At 46.5% G+C, this 16,182-nt stretch overlaps 1 long non-coding RNA gene across 1 annotated transcript in view; it reads right to left on the bottom strand.

The window, feature by feature from the left end:
* The window catches only part of LOC141569352 (uncharacterized), a 56,474-nt gene extending 40,497 nt beyond the window's left edge, over positions 1 to 15,977 (bottom strand). The window contains exon 1 of the long non-coding RNA XR_012492894.1: positions 15,470 to 15,977. This is a non-coding gene — a long non-coding RNA (uncharacterized LOC141569352). The remainder of the gene's footprint in view (positions 1 to 15,469) is intronic.
* Positions 15,978 to 16,182: the final 205 nt, after the last annotated feature.

Genomic DNA, 16,182 nt, shown 5'->3' with positions numbered 1-16,182 from the left:
CCAGAAAGAAGGAAGGGCTTCTTCCTCATGCCTGGGTCTACTCGGCTGCCTAAGGCTGCCAATGTCTGCTTCTCAACATCTCTGGCAACTGTCCGTTTGAGCTCGTGCCATCCTTGCTTCTCTCCCATCCATCCCACTCACTGCTGTCAGGTTAATCTTCCTAAAATACTACGTTAGCCTCAGTGCCTTGGCACCATCAGTGATTCTCAATTGCCTAAAAGGGAAAGTTCAAGGTGGATACAGTAGGACACTTCAGAATCAGAGGAATCCTGGCGCTGCCCTCTATGAGTGTTAGTTTTCTCAACTGCAAAATGAGGCCAATAGTACTGATATCTACTACTATGGTTAAACTTTAAAATATATGTAAGGCACTGTGCCTGGCTTGTAGAAGTTGTTCATTATAGTAGCCTTCTTACACTTTCCTTGGTGTTCCTTCCTTTCACATCTCTTCCAGTAAGAGGTACAGTGTGTGCCTAATTGCACAGCCACCTGGGAATTCTGGGAGACTGACACTGATAACAAATACGTCATATTTCTAAGGGCCAGGAGGGCACTGAGAAAGAAGCTTTGAGATTGATGATCAGGCTTAAGGCTTCAAACAAAAAGGGAAGATGAAGTCTGCCCCACGCACTGTGAGCATGGGGAGTCCTGGGAAGGCAGAGGACTCACACTGAGATAAGGACAAGGGTTCTTGATGTTTAAGAAAGACTTTTTTAGGTAACTGAGCATATCTCTTAAATGACCTTGGTTCAGCCCTCGGAGAACCCAGTCCACACTCTTCTAAAAAGGAGACTATAAAACCAAAACAACAGGCAGCATTAGCTGCAGAGCTCTTGCTCCAGCAGCTGTGAAGGACAAGAACATGGGGACAGTGGCATGGCAAAAGCAGCAACAGCAACAACATCGAGATGACTTCATTTACCACATTATTAAAAATCACAATGTCTGCCAAGAAAAAGTATGCGTCACCAGGACCCACAGGAAAGAGGGGTCAGGGATGTGTGGGGTGCGGGAGGCAGCAGGACACGGTGAGAAAAGCAAGTGTTTTGAGGACCCACAAGTTCAGATCCTGACACAGCTCTGGGGCCTTAAACTCTCTAAGCCTCAGCTTCCTTATCTTTAAAAATGGGGAATAATAATAATGCCAATTATGTGGCATTGTTTTGGTAATTAAATAAGTTAATCTGTGTAAAAGGTTTTATTATTACTTTTTAAGATTTTATTGGGGAAGGGGAACAGGACTTTATTGGGGAACAGTGTGTATTCCAGGACTTTTTCCAAGTCAAGTTGTTGTCCTTTCAATTGTAGTTGTGGAGGGCACAGCTCAGCTCCAGGTCCAGTTGCTGTTGTTAGTTGCAGGGGGCGCAGCCCACCATCCCTTGCAGGAGTCGAAACAGCAACCTTGTGGTTGAGAGGACGCACTCCAACCAACTGAGCCATCCGGCAGTTCAGCGGCAGCTCAACTCAAGGTGCCGTGTTCAATCTTAGTTGCAGGGGGCGCTGTCCACCATCCCTTGCAGGACTCGAGGAGTTGAACTGGTAACCTTGTGGTTGAGAGCCCACTGACCCATGTGCGAATCGAACTGGCAGCCTTCAGCGTTAGGAGCACGGAGCTCCAGCCACCTGAGCCACCGGGTCAGTCCCAATCTGTGTAAAAGGTTTTAGCAATAAATGTTATTTGTTTGATAGCAGAGTTCTTGATTTTCCCCAAAGTTGGAGAAAGAAGAGTCACATGTTCTCCTCATCTTCTGCTGCCCCTGGCAAGAAACTTTGGCTTCAATTAGACTGACCTCAGTGCTGATATTCTTCCGGGAAAGGATCTCTGGGCCTCAATGTCAGCCCTTACTCCTGGTCTAGATCCTTGAAAGCATCCAAATCTGCATGAACTACTGATGGACTTTACCGACAACCCCAGCACCCCATCATCTTCCCACCCTCTCAATCCCCACAGCACTGCCCTGTTGAGCCACTCAACAACAAATCACCGACCACTCTGGGACATTCTCATATCATTCACATCTTTTATTATGTTGTTCTTCATGGGTGTAAGTTTTCACACTCAATAACACCGTAGATTTTCATCGCTCTTCCTGCAGCTACAACTAAGCACTAAAGGCACGTATTGGTGCTAAAGCTACTTTGAATGAGCGGATGAGCTGAGCTTGAAGCACTGAGATAATGACATCAGGGCTTAGAGTCCAGGATACAGATGGTCTCAGAGGCCAGGCCACCCGTGCTGCTGCTCTCTTACTGGTCTATCAGGGATGGGATGAGCAGGCATGAATGAGCCCCCTATCACACTAGCCAGATGCCCTGCAGAGGAGGCCCAGAGCCTTTTCCATATCACCTTACTGCTTCCCATGATCTAGTTCAAGGTGACTTGGGCCTGCCGGAAAGAAAATAACCAGATGGAGCCAGACTAAGACAGGTGAGGCTGGGGAAAACCTCAGACAGGCTAGGAATACAGTCCAATCAACTGTGTCTCTGTGCTAATGTGAAAGCAGATAGTGCTGGGTATCTAATCAACCTGATAGAGCACGGCTGCAGGGAACCCAGGGGACAGCCAGTTGTCTGGAGTACATGAGGGAGGGGGGCCACCACGAGCAGTTCAAATGCAGAAGGATCCCAGCCAAGGCAGCACCAACCTGGGAAGGCACCTGTGGACTGGGCCATGACCAAGCTAGAAAGGCACTGGTTCCCATTCTGATTGGAAAAGGCTGTCAGAGGGGACACAGGAGCTGCAGGGGCATGGCTGCCTCATTAGTCCCAGGTTGGAACGTTCTTCAGCTTCCCTCCCTCAGGCGTTTGCTAGTTAGGATGTTCCTCTCTCATCTAAGCACTGAATCTCCAGATAAAGAGGAGGCCAGAGGGGAAAAATATTGCAGAGCTGATTAATACAAGTCCTGCTTCTCGCAATGGCAATTCAAACACTGGGCTGGTCAGAAGCCCCCAGCACCAGAAAAGATGGAGGGAGAAACTGAGATATCTGTCTGCAATACACCAAAGACTAGGGTTCTGTTAGTCTAATGCCTTACAATAATAGCAAGAGAAATCCCCTAACGGTATGAGCTGTCTAAAATATGACCTTTAGATTTGATATGAATACCTACTGAATTCCAGGTCCCTTTGCTCTTGTGGGTAAAGTCACCCCCAGCTGATTCTCTGAACGGTGGAACCTTGGGTACAAAAGGATAGGAGCAAGGAGTCCACATACACCAGGGTTTTGAGGCAAAGAAGATAGTACCTCAGTCTTAGGAATCAGAAGGTACAGTGTGAACAACTTCTCAGGATGTGCGCTTAACCAACTGCTACTCCCTCACTCAGCCTTAGCCACCTAATGTCCTTAGGGCTATTCCTGGGATTTAATGTAGCCTGTCCCTCCCCCTCGCCCAACTGAGGGCTCCTAAGGCACACTGCTTTGCGTCTGGGTCCCTCTATGGCCTCACCTACCCTATCAAGACAGTACTGTCTAGAGGCTTGCCCTTCCTCCATTATGGACGCAAGATAACATGCTGATCCTGATAAAATCAGATTAAACCAAGCTCTGGGGGCAGCTTTGAAGTAGAAGTGAAGTTTAAAAAGGCCAACATATAACAGGAGATGTAGGAGGAAGAGAAATTCACTCCTGTTCCCTGGGGCTAGTTGGAAGGAGCAACTTTTTTTTTTTTAATGAACATGGGCCTCAGATCCAATATTGGTCAGGATTTTTCTCATTGCAATTTAAAAAACCCCATATACACCTGGCTTGAGCTGAACGCATGAGTATATCAGGCCTGGCGGCATACAGAGCTTTCAGGATGTGGTCAAGACTGATTTCTCTCTACATGTAGCTGCACTTTCTACTTTGGCTCTACTCTCAGGCAGCATTGGCAAGATGGCCCCCAGCAACTCCAAGGGTTAACCCAACCAACTTCAATTCCACTGGAAGAGAATTTGACCAAAGTCCCATAATTGAGTTGCTTTGCCTAGCTTGGGTTACATGCCCACTCCTGGAACCAGGGGTGGGGTCAACTGCTCTCAAACTGCAAGATCTTAGAGAGCAGAGATTTTTCTAAGAAAAATCAAAGTACTGTTACCAGAAGCAGACAAAGCAACATATGACTACTACAGACCCTATCTTGAATCAATGGGTCAGGTTTCTTACTATGAAGACATCCAATTAACCATCAAAGTATGTGTCAGGGCGTGGGGAAACATTTAAACAGATAGATGAATTAAGGAACCACAGACAAACTTCTGGCCTCCAAGAGCCAGTCAGTCTTCTCTGCCTTGGTCTCTTCAGTCTTAAAACAGAGCCTGACACAGGTCAGTACATTTGACTTGAACTACCTCCAAGGCATTTAGGAAAACTTTGAGTTCGAGAAAAAATGAAGACTGCTTATCAAAAATTTCATCTCCGCAGGGTGTCCAAGAGGTAGAAACTACTTGGAAAATTCTTGTTTTCATAATTCAGCGGACCTGATAACTTCAGATTGAGAATTGTGATGAAAGCCAAGGTAACTTTGCTGCCGAGAGGAAGTTTTATTTCTTCTGTGACAGGAGAAGGTGAGAGTAATATCCCTGCCTGTGGACTAAGATGGAAGGAATGGGAAGCTAGGAGAGGGAACTGGAAATGTAGCTGTGGAAGCTGGTGTGTAAGCAAGACCATGCCAACCTGTCCTGGTTGTTGGAGACAGCAGACCTACCAGTGGGCTCGTTAGGGTTGTTTGTCCACCAAGATGCCAGACCCAGTAGTAAACTATTTTGTGAATTCTAAACATCTGACTAAATGTTATGAGAGGACAAGTGGAGGCAGGTGCTAGTGATGGAGGAAAGTTCCAGGTCCAGGAGCCATGGCCCCCAGGCTTTGGAAGAAAACACATGGGCTTTAGAGTGAGAAAACTAGGTTTGAAACCTAGTAGTGCTACATGTCAACTGCGTGATTTACTGAACCTCTCTGACCTTCAGTTCCCTCTTCTATAAAATGAGGATAATGATACTAACCTCTCAAGTGGTCATAGGCTCAAATACAATAACATAACTAAAACCTTTATCTGGGGTTTCAAAAGTATATGATCCATGGGGAGTATTGACTCCACCCTAGATTTCCCATTTCAGAGGGTTTTGAGCACCTCAGCATTTGTTCTGCCACAGGCAGCCTCAAAAACAGATGAGGGAAGAGAGTTTGTGTTCCTAAAGGGAGTCATTGACACCACTCTTCACTTCCTTGCCTCCAAGGGAGTCAGAGACTAACAGCCATGTTTCTAGGCCTGGCAAAACCCAACATTAATCCAGACCAGGAAGATAGTATGTTGTTCCTTCTTAAGACCTCTAGGTAACAGATGTCTTGGCCTACTTGCCTCTGAAATTCTATTAGTTTACATTTACTCATGTATTCACTCAACTGTTGATTCATTCTTGCTATAATAATTATTGGGCACCTATTATGCCAGGCACCATGCCAGCTGCTAAAAATACAAAAATGAGTAAGATAACTTTGCCTTCACTTTGGAAGCCCAAAGAGGCACCTAACCTGAGTTTGGGAGATGGGACTCAGGGAAGGCTTCTCAGAGGAGGTGACATTTGAGCTGAGTCTCAGGGGGCTGCTGAGCAAGTAGACTTAGGCAACAGTTAATCTGTGACTACTGTTCCTCAACCTTTATCATGCAAGAAGCCTAGCAGGTGGGTTAGTGTCGGGCTGATTATCCACTGAGATGATATCACACTGACTGCACTGGGGTAATTACCATATAGAAGTTACAGTCCAATGCCTGTGATTCCAGGGTAATGACAATTTGGGGACTAAGACCTCTTGTGGTGAATGATGCCCTACAGTCCTGGAAGCAGGTGGTTCAGTTGGGATGCACCATTGAGGCTGTTGCAGTCTCCATGTTCAATGGAAAGTACAGGAATGGAGGCCTGGTCCTCGCAGAGATTGGAAGTGGTGGCCCAACAGACAAGAGTGTAGAATCATCTTTTTCTCTTGATCCAGAATCAGATACTGTTTGGATGCTGCGTGGAATGTGGCGGGAAGGACCAGATGACCTCTGGAGGTCCCCTCCTGTCAAAGGAGCCCATAGTTTCAGAATCTGGTTCTATATTTCTAACTTATCCCAAAGATGTTGGCTCAAGGTGCTGCCCTTGGCCCTCAAACTAATTAACCAGTTTCACTCCACCACAAGAAAGGCAACCCATGCCTCCACTTCCATGCTCCCAAGCTGCAGATGTGGGAGCCCACAGAAGTTGAGCACTTAGCAAAAGGCACTTTGCAAACCAAAAAAAGAATACTATCTGTAGCCACTAGTACTGGTCAGATAAGCCACACCTCTTCAGGCAATGAAGCTTTGCCTGCCCCACCACCAAATCCCAGAAAAAAACTAAGAAGATGAATGAAGCCAGACTGGAGCAAGCAGTTGAAGCAATTCCTCTCTTCAGCTCTGGCAGGCACCCTCACTCTCAGTTCCAGAGACAGAGGTGTCTTTAAGGTAGAACTTCAGGCCACACCAGTCAGTGTGGAGGGGGTGCTGGGGAAGACTCAGCAAAATGCCCCCATCTTAGCAATTGTCCTTGTTCTGTTTCTGTTGAGTGTCCACCCGAATCTGCCATAAGAAGGTCTCAGGTTAGACCTCCTGAAGGATTTACTCACTTCTAATAGACAACAGCAGGGAGGTATGACCTGAGGCGGCAGCAGAGTCTCCTCAAGGGGCTTTGAAGGAGCGGACTCTCCACCTGTGATACCCTCTGCAGGTCTGCTTCAAGGCAGAAGGATGGGCTGAATGCCTTCCCAGGAGCGCAGGCTGCCTCCTGCCCTTGAAGTTAGGCTAAGACCCCAGGGGTCGGGAGCAGAGTGAGGCAGACAGTCCTGTAGCCAGCGGTTTTTGTCAAACATTCATCACTCCAGCTCTCCTGACCCTTCCCTTCACGTTGGATCTGTGCTCCATTTGCCTGCTCTCCTCTCCCCGCTGTCTCCCACCCCCTACTTCCCAGGTTAGATGTTACCCTCTTCCATCCTCCTCCTCCCTTAACTAAGAGCTTTTTGGTGGGCACAGAAATTGACCATCCTCAATTTCTGCCTTCTGGAAGCTGTTGAGCTGAGATGGACACACAGAGTAGCCAGACATTTAAAATCTCTTTCTTTCCTCCCTGCCTGTTCACTCTGGCTTGAGTCTGGATACCGCGCACTCTCATGTGTCTGTTCAGGTAGCACAGAGGGGCCAGGCATGGGCCCAGAGTCAGACTGAGTAGCGCTGGCCAAGCTCTTCAACATAATGGTGATCTGCTCTGAGTTTCATTTCCCATGAAATCACTGTAAGAACACCTACTTCTTAGGACTGCCAGACTGAAAGGAGATCATGCAAGTAAAATGGCTTGCTCATTAGTTGGCATATAGTGGGACTCAATAAATATTAGTTGGATGGATGACAGAAAGGTAAGTGTCCAACCTGAGCATTGGCCCAGGCCTCAGTGCGAAGGCTTCAGTTCACTCACTATGTGTTTGGAAGGAGTCATGAAGATGGGGCTAAGGAGCTGCTTAAATAATGGAAGAGACTGAACAAAAGGACACAGCCTGAGCTTTCCCTGCAAAGTAAATTCCACTCTTGGTTTCTGTGAGGCCCACCTCCTGTGGTCCTTTTCAGGTGAGAAGGTGAGGGCAGGGGAATTTTTAGAATCTAAGATCCAACGTCAACTTGAGAGCCAGAAGAGCTAGAAATCAATTCTGGAAGAGAGGTAGGTTCCAATGCCACCGTCCCTTCCCACAGCCCCTCCCACCCAGGGCTGCTGTCTCCTCAGTGCTCCCCACTACTATACATGCTACAGCCTGAAGAACTGGCCTGAGGTGAGCAAGCCTGTCTACTCAAGAGAGGGGACAAGAGCCACGGGCCAGCTTTCAGAAGACCGCTGTTATATTCCTGACGTGCGATCTCAAGCGAGTCAGTCAACCTGTCCGAGCTTCAGCTTCCCCAGCTGTAAAATGTGAATAGTAAATAACTCACAGCCTGTCCTTCTTCCCATATAGGACTATTACAAGGATCAAATTGAATAATCTTTGCGAAAAAACACTTTGTAAACTGTAAAGAGTTATTAAAGGCTCTGGAACAAAAGACCTGTTAGATGGCACAGGTTGGAAATTCTTCCTGTTTGACATGGGGGCCAGGAAGGATCCTTCCAATTGGCTTTTCTTTGATCTTGTTTGAAACTTAATATGCACGTAAGGCATTGCTGAACTAGGATTGAAAATTAAATGTGAAAGTCATCACTTGTTTGCTTCTTTCCACATTCACTTCCTCAGCTCTATTGAGCACAACTACTAACCAGAAACTATTTTTAAATGGCACTAATTTGCTGTACACTGGAACAAATGACAAATATTTTGTCAGAAAAACAAATCACAAATCAAACTTCAATTTACGTAAATAAACCTAACTCCTTAACTGAGGAGTTCAAAGTGAAATTAAAAGCAAACCACTGCAGTTTCCAAAATAATTGAACCAGAATGAAATCAAAGCAGCAGATATGCTCCCAGTACATCAAACTGATCCCCCATATCATCGAAGGACCTGGGGCCAAAAGAGCTTCTGGTCTCAGCTCCTCTGGGTCTGCTTTCCCACGTCAGATTCTGCACTCCATCTAACAGTGTGCCCCAGACGTCCTTATTGTGCTAAGTCACCAGGAATGCAAAGATGAGGAAAAGACAACCCCTTTCTACAGGAGCCTATGGCCCAGCACACAGGGTTTGCCTATAAAAACAAACTCCCACTGTCCAGCTCAGATGCCTCTCTCCCTAACCTCCTCTAACAGGTCTGCCTGAGATAGAAGAGTAGAATGCAACTTGGCACCCCCACTACGCCTCATCATTGTCAGAGCATGAAAACAGCAACACAACAAAACACCAAAAATCCAACAAACCAAAGGTGAGCCAAAGACCTGTGTGGTGCCAGACCAGTGATTCTCAGAAACCAGCTCCTCCAAGCCAGCAAAGAAAGCATCTTTTGACTTAATTCTGTATCGCACTCTTGCAGATTCTGACATGCTTCCTAATGATCTCAGTAAAGGCTGTCCCATCCAGTCCTCTCCACAGAATCACAGGAAGTGGGAAAAATGAAATTGTTGCTTGTTGAGGTACAGATGACCACCCACGCTCAGCAAGGGTGTGAGCCGGAAGCCAGGCCTCCTGTGGAGGGCCCAGCAATGGAAAATTGCTGGGCTTGCTGCTACTATTATTGCCAAGACAGCTGCTGTGATCTGCTTATCTCATACTAATACTGCCAGAACCATCTATCCCCTATCTTCCTTGGACCCTCCCAGTTGAAGTCACTATTGTCTTCCAGGAGCACAATCCTCTCTATATGGTTCCTGAAGCAATGCTCACCACAGACTTGAGAGTTAGTTGTTTGATGGTAGATGAGCTTGTCTGGGAGGGTGAACCTTGGGTATCTGTGTTTTTATCTAGTTGCAGCCTTCTTTTATCTTCTCTCGTCTTGGCCAGGCCAATTTCAGATTTCTGCCCTGTATCTCCACTAAGCACTTTTACCCCCAGCCCCTTAGCAGGTACTCTTGTGGGCCAGCCTGCAGCTAAATTAGTTTCCCAAGCTCTAACTTCTTAGATCCAGCTTCCACTCCATCAGTAGTCTTGCCCTGGGTTATGCATGATAAGGACAGAGAAAGGTCTTGAGGGCAGATGCTGTTTGGATAAAATATCTCTTGTCCATTCTGCCTTCAGTCATCACCAGACCTACTCTTCAGGGGAATGAGACGATCGAGACACTTGGACGAATTTCAAAGTCTAGTTGGAGTCCCATCAACTCTAAGAAGCCTTCCTCAAAAGCTTCAGCCCATCTTCAGCTTCCCCTTCACTAGACTTTCGTTGGATTTTTTATATGGTTTCAAGTTTTAGATTTAATCACACACTTTGTTTTGTTGTTATCTGTTTTATGTGTCTCCACAACTAGATAGCGGTTTCTAGAAGACAGAGACTATGTCATATATGAGGTAAAAATGTCCAATCCTGTATGAAAATGTTATAAATGTGTATTAGCGTTTATCTGAGCCAAAGAGAGGATATACCTGGAAGTAAGATCTCAACAGGTTGCAAAAATGCTTCCAAAATGACAGTTTGCAGTTTCTTTTATATATTTGGAATTAAGGAGAGAACATAAGAAAGATTACATGAAGATGGGAGAAAGTAAGGCAGTGAAATCTCTATGATTGGATTACAAGATAGTTAACAAGATTATGTTCTCTCTTGAGGGTGGTTACCGTTCTGAGGGGTCTCAAAAAGAGGCATTTCAAGGGTGTGTTAAACTAGGTGCACAAAAACAACGGACAGGGCTTGCTTAAGGCAAAGATAACCTTTTACTAGGGGATTATAGGCCTGGGGAGTGACTACCCACCATGACCTGCCCAGGAAATTTATGATCAGATCAACCTGTGAGGTTACTTTTAGTTAGATTTATTACAGAGCCTGTGGGGGCAGAGCCCCAGAAAGTAGTTTCCAGGCTCTCGGCCTCACATAGACAGGTGCTGGTCAGGTAGTAAATGGCCATCAATGTGATTGGATGGCCATCAGCTGTGGCTAGTTGGCCATCAGCTGTAACCAGTGAGCCATTGGCCACTAATATAACTGCTGTGGCTACGCTAGCAGAGAGAAGAAAAAGAATGGGGGCTAGCAAGAAGATGGCGGCTGGGCTGGCAAGCCTGGATGGCGGTTTGCGGACAGTGTGGATCCAGCCTCCAGGGAGAGTATAGTGCCACCAGAGAGAATACAGTGGTATGACTCCCCCATCTATGGCTCCGTGGGTGTTCCTTTTTGGCCTCACCATATCCTGCATTCTTATGTGGGAAGCGGGAGCAGAGACCCCGCAGGCCGCCCCACACGACAAATGGCGCAGCGAGCAGGGTCTCCCGCACGACAGAGCCTCTCTTTCGTCCACACATATATAACTATAAAGTTGCCTTGCTTTGCATTAGGCACAGATTTTCCCCACCTGCCACCTAGGTTTCCAATCTACCCTATACACTGCGGCCACAGCCAGTTTGCTAACTACAGGCCTAGTGAAGGCACTCAGCGCCCTTGAGAGTTCAGTCCTATCCCATTTCCCCAGCCTTCACTCTATTTTTCTATGATCCCGTCATTATGCTCACTGTTCCATCCTCTCATCCCCTGTCCAAAACAGTTTAAAGCTGTCATGCAGGGTGTCATGCAGGGCCTCTGGTCCCGCTCCCCACATAAGAACACAGGACATGGTGAGGCCAAAAAGGAACACCCACGGAGCCATACATAGGGGAGTCATGCCACTATAGTCTCACTGGCAGCTGGGTTGGAGACACAGGCAGCAGGAGCCACACTATCCTCAACCTGCCGTCCACTTCTCTCTGCCAACCAACCTCGCTTGTTAACTACAATCTGCAATCTGCACTTGCCAGCCACCATCTTCTTGCTAGCTCCCATTTTCTGCTAGCGTAGCCACGACAGTTATATTAGTGGCCAATGGCTCACTGGTTACAGCTGATGGCCAACTAGCCACAGCTGATGGCCATCCGATCACAGGTGATGGCCATTTACTACATGAGTGAGCACCTTTCCACGTGAGGGCGAGAGCCTGGAAACTGCACTCCTGGCTCTATCCCCACAAAAACTTACTCTTCAAGATTTTACAGGTATCTCCAGATATGATCCCCTTTCTAGAGCCTTCTACTGTTCCTGTCAGAAGGAATCACTCCTGGGATTTCTATTCTTCATCTTTCAATACGTACTAACAAGCTCATAGTAAGCACTCGATAAATATGTTTAAAAGAATAGCTATAACACCTTCTATTGTGGTTATTTATACTATGAATATATCTTTTTCCTCCACTAAACTATAAGCTTTTCTTACTTATTTATTTTTTTAAGATTTTATTGGGGAAGGGGAACAGGACTCTATTGGGGAACAGTGTGTACTTCCCGGACTTTTTCCAAGTCAAGTTGTTGTCCTTTCAATCTTAGTTGTGGAGGGCGCAACTCAGCTCTAGGTCCAGTTGCCAGTTGTTAGTTGCAGGGGGCGCAGCCCACAATCCCTTGTGGGAGTCACGGAGTCGAACCGGCAACCTTGTGGTTGAGAGTCTATGGCCCATGTGGGAATCGAACCGGCAGCCTTCAGAGTTAGGAGCACGGAGCTCCAACCGCCTGAGCCACCGGGCCGGCCCCTAAACTATAAGCTTTATTATCTTTGTATACCTGTTCTGGGCCCAGTAGATGTTGAAACTGTAGACATTCAAGAAATGCGTACTGAATTGAATAGTAAGTATTCAGCAATGAATAAAATTCACTGAAATTGATACTGGCCAAATGAAAGGGATTCTCACTACAGAAACTCTAAGTTTTCTTTCTTTAGTGTTTTAACTCCATTAGTTTCTTAATCATAAATAATAGATTGTTTTTAACCTGAATCATAGAAACCTCCTCCCCCTGCTTTAGATAATTATCCTAAAACTTGTGATTCATACTTGTTGATTGTAATCATTGAAGCCTAATGTTCTCTCCTACCCATTCTGGGACTAACTCCTGGACAATTAATGACACCTGAGTGACTGGTTGAATGGCCACAGGCTCTATAGAGCTAATGGATTTATTAATTAAAATCTATTTTTCCTCATTCGGGGGTCTTGGGGATACAGAGGATACCCCAGCAAAATTGCCAGTCACAACCAAAAAAGCCAACCAGGTCCTCCAGGCGGATTTCGAGACCACTTCCTCTCATCTAAGATCAGATAGGGCGAGAGTTCCATGAATCCCCCAATAGGTAGGGACAGCTCTGCGCCCCTTTCCAGCGGGAAGCAGATACAGAAGAAAAGAGCTTCTGTCCCTCAACCTCCCATAGAGATTTTATGGGGATCATGTCTCTCAAAGAGAAAACAAGGCAGGCAGTTAGAGACAGGCATTGGGTCTCTGCGTTCCTGCACAGCCCACAGAATGTGACCGCCCAAAAGACCTCCCCTCTCAGCCCAAAACTTCTTCTTTTCATTGTAATTATCTACCCCTATGAGGAACAAATGGGTACAAAATACCCAACTAGATTAAACCGGCCACTCACACCTGCGCAGTAAAGGCCACAATGACCTTCATTTCACCTGGGCCTCATTATACCGTCATTATAATATCGTACATATGCCCGGAAGTTCATTAACATTATTATAACAGACTGAATTCTGGGAAGGAACATGTGCAGTCTAAAAAGATGAGGTAATAGCCTCTTGTCAATCACAGGTGTCAATCAAGTGGTCCCACACCCAGAAAGAAATAGCCCATTCTAGAGGAAAAAGGATAAAAAACTCCAAGTCCTTGCCAGTCAGGGCCTTTTGAGCCTTTGAGCCATGGCCAGCTCCTAACCCTTTGGAGTGTACTTTCTCTTCTAATAATGGCCTTGAGCCACTGCTTTCTGCTCAGGCCCACTTCTACCTCTTTGAAGTAGTGCTTCTTCTTCTAATAAATTGTTTTTTCACTACTTTATCTTGGTATCTCATTCAAGTCTTTGCTCGAGACGCCAAGAACCTGGACATGGCACCGAAAAGGGCCCACTGTCCTGTAACAACATGAGTACCTAAATGGTGGGTACCAACTCAAAGTGTTTCTATATCCTCCTCTATATTACATTTCTATATTATTTAGGACAAGTGACAAAAAAAACCCCACACAATTTAATCTAGCTTATGCATGCATAATGAGTCATGTAACTAACTCATTGTAGAAACAGCAGGATATGAGGTACAGTTGGCTCAAATGCTGACAGGACTCACCCTTCAGCTTTCTTCTCTGCCTCTCTCCACATGTTAGCTTTACTCTTTCCTACTGGCAAGCTTCTTCTATATGACCGGGAACATGGCCCCTGATATTTCCAGTCTCATTCCTCACAGTGGTTACTGCAGGAAGAATACTCTTTGGTCTTAAGTTTAAAAATCCCAGGAAAGGATGTAATTAGCTCAGTTTGGATCATTTAGGGGTGGGACCTCTAATAAAATGACAGTTCCTATCTTAAGAGTGAGGAGAAAGACCATCTTTAAAAAGCCCTGGATCTGGGTATGGGTAGAGAGTTGCTGTTCTAGACAGACAAAACTGGGGAGAGATGCAGTTTGTATTCACAGGAGGTGGGGAGAAATGGCAAGGGTGGTTTGGGGAACTCGAAGTGGAGCTCTCAAGAGGCCAGAGGAGCATATTCTGTTAAACACCTAAGGGAGAGTCAAGGCTGACTGCATTTTCTTCAAGTGAGAGATGGCTGGGGACAGGGTCCACAGTGATGGAAGCTACGCCGAGACTGACCTGCTGAAGGGAGTTCATGACACCCAGGAAAGAAGAGCCAGGATAGAGCTAAAGAAGCAGGGAAACTGTGAAGTCAAGAGGACAGCAGGTATAAGAAGGCAATGGGGCTATTAAGCTGCTTGGGCAGCCAGCCATACCCAACGGCCCAATCAAGGACTTTGATGGAGGAGGCAGTGCCCTCCCTCTTGCCATGGTTGGGAAAGGGGCACAACTCCACTTTCCCACATTCAGTGGTTATTTTTATGGGTAGATTTATTCTTATCCATTTAGACCTCAAGCCTGCTGCTAGAAGGAGCAAGGCACTGAAGCTTCTGGATTTCCAGGGAAGGCAAGCTTTGGCAGTGGGCTCAGCTACAGTTGGCAGGCTGCAGCCGCCCCTGGAGTCACCACCTTGACCCACCTCTCACATCCTTCTCTCCTGTCTATATGGAGCCTAGGGGTTGGAATGGGGTGGGGTGCCTCTTCTCTCACCCCACAACCCCCACTGGGAATGGGGGAACACTGGGTTCTGAGAGAAGGGAGGAGCTACCTACAGGCTCCCATGCAAGTCAAACTCCCGGCCTGCTCTGAATCCCAGCCAGCCAGAGGTGGGGCAGGGGCATCGGAGCCTCTTCGGCAGCACCTCCCCTGCAGATCCTGCCTCCCTGGAACCCAAAGAGTTTGAGAAGAGGAGCTTGCTTTTCAAATACTAACCAGGCATCATTTCCAGCTCCACATGCCAGCAACCAAAGCAGACTTCTCCTTTAATGGGACCACACATATGGCCTAAATTGTTATTCCCCTAAGACCAGTTTACTGAACAGTTAGGCAATGGCTCCCCACGTAGTCACTGCAGACACGCTTAAAATATACTTTAATACATTTAAAACACCATGTCAGAGACTGGCTTTCTCACAATAAAGATGCAACTGACACTCATTAGGAGCTAAAATGTCAAATTGTTGTAATCTAGCACAGAGTTTAACAAGCCATCAAATCTGAAGCCCTGTCCAGTTGATTCCTTTCCATTCATTCTCTGTCTTCACTAACAATTGATCTGGGCTCCTGAAACTGACATTTTGGTAGGACCTTCCAAGCTCTAACAAGGTACCTTCTCTATCCCTGCCATCAGTTCTTCCACTAAAGAACTGGGAAGTGGGGTGGGAAGGACCAGAGACGTTTGGAGAGGGGCAGGGAGTGGAAAAAAAATCTCACCTTTGGTGTCCTCCTAGTATGAGACCTTCAATTCCAAGGAAGAAAAGCCTGCTGGAGAACAATCCATGGATGGCTTCCATAGAAGGTAACCCGAAACTGCCCTCCCTCCCTTGCAACCTTCCGTGGGCTGGGCTGGGCTGGGGAGAAGGGGCACAAGATCAGGCAGGGGCTTATCTTGGGTTTGGTTCCCAAGTTAGATGGCAGCAGGCAATCTCTAGCACCACATGGGGAACTCTGAGTTCTGAGCCAAGCCCAACCACTCTTAAAAAATTTCTTCACTTTTGTCTGTTTAACTTTCCCTCACTCAGAAATAGCATGTGGATGAGTTGTTGAGAAATAGTAGGATAGGAAAGTAAAAAGAAGAAAGCAAGGACCCAAATGTTAGGAATTTGGGAAGGATGCTAATGGGCAGAGGGAAGCCAGAGCCCAGGGTCTAATTCACAATTCTGTTTCTCAGTGTGCATGAGGTCCTTCGTCCTGGGGCAAAGGAGGACCCTGTGGTGTGAGGTGTCAGGTTAGAATGGCAGAATCAAAGAGGCCTCTTCCCAAACCCCTGAAGTTGTGGTGGGTCACCTTCTTCACAGCATAGTTTACAACTCTAACCTGGCTTCCATAAGCATATGTATATGACCGCGTGTGTGTGCTGAGGTAGGTGTGGGAATAGCTCAGTCAATGAAGATATGGTGTGCGAACCAATTATGGTACATGTTTGT

The sequence above is a fragment of the Rhinolophus sinicus genome, linkage group LG17 (genome assembly GCF_036562045.2).
Source record: "Rhinolophus sinicus isolate RSC01 linkage group LG17, ASM3656204v1, whole genome shotgun sequence".
NCBI lineage: Eukaryota > Metazoa > Chordata > Mammalia > Chiroptera > Rhinolophidae > Rhinolophus > Rhinolophus sinicus.
This window is presented reverse-complemented; position numbering and strand designations above follow the sequence as displayed.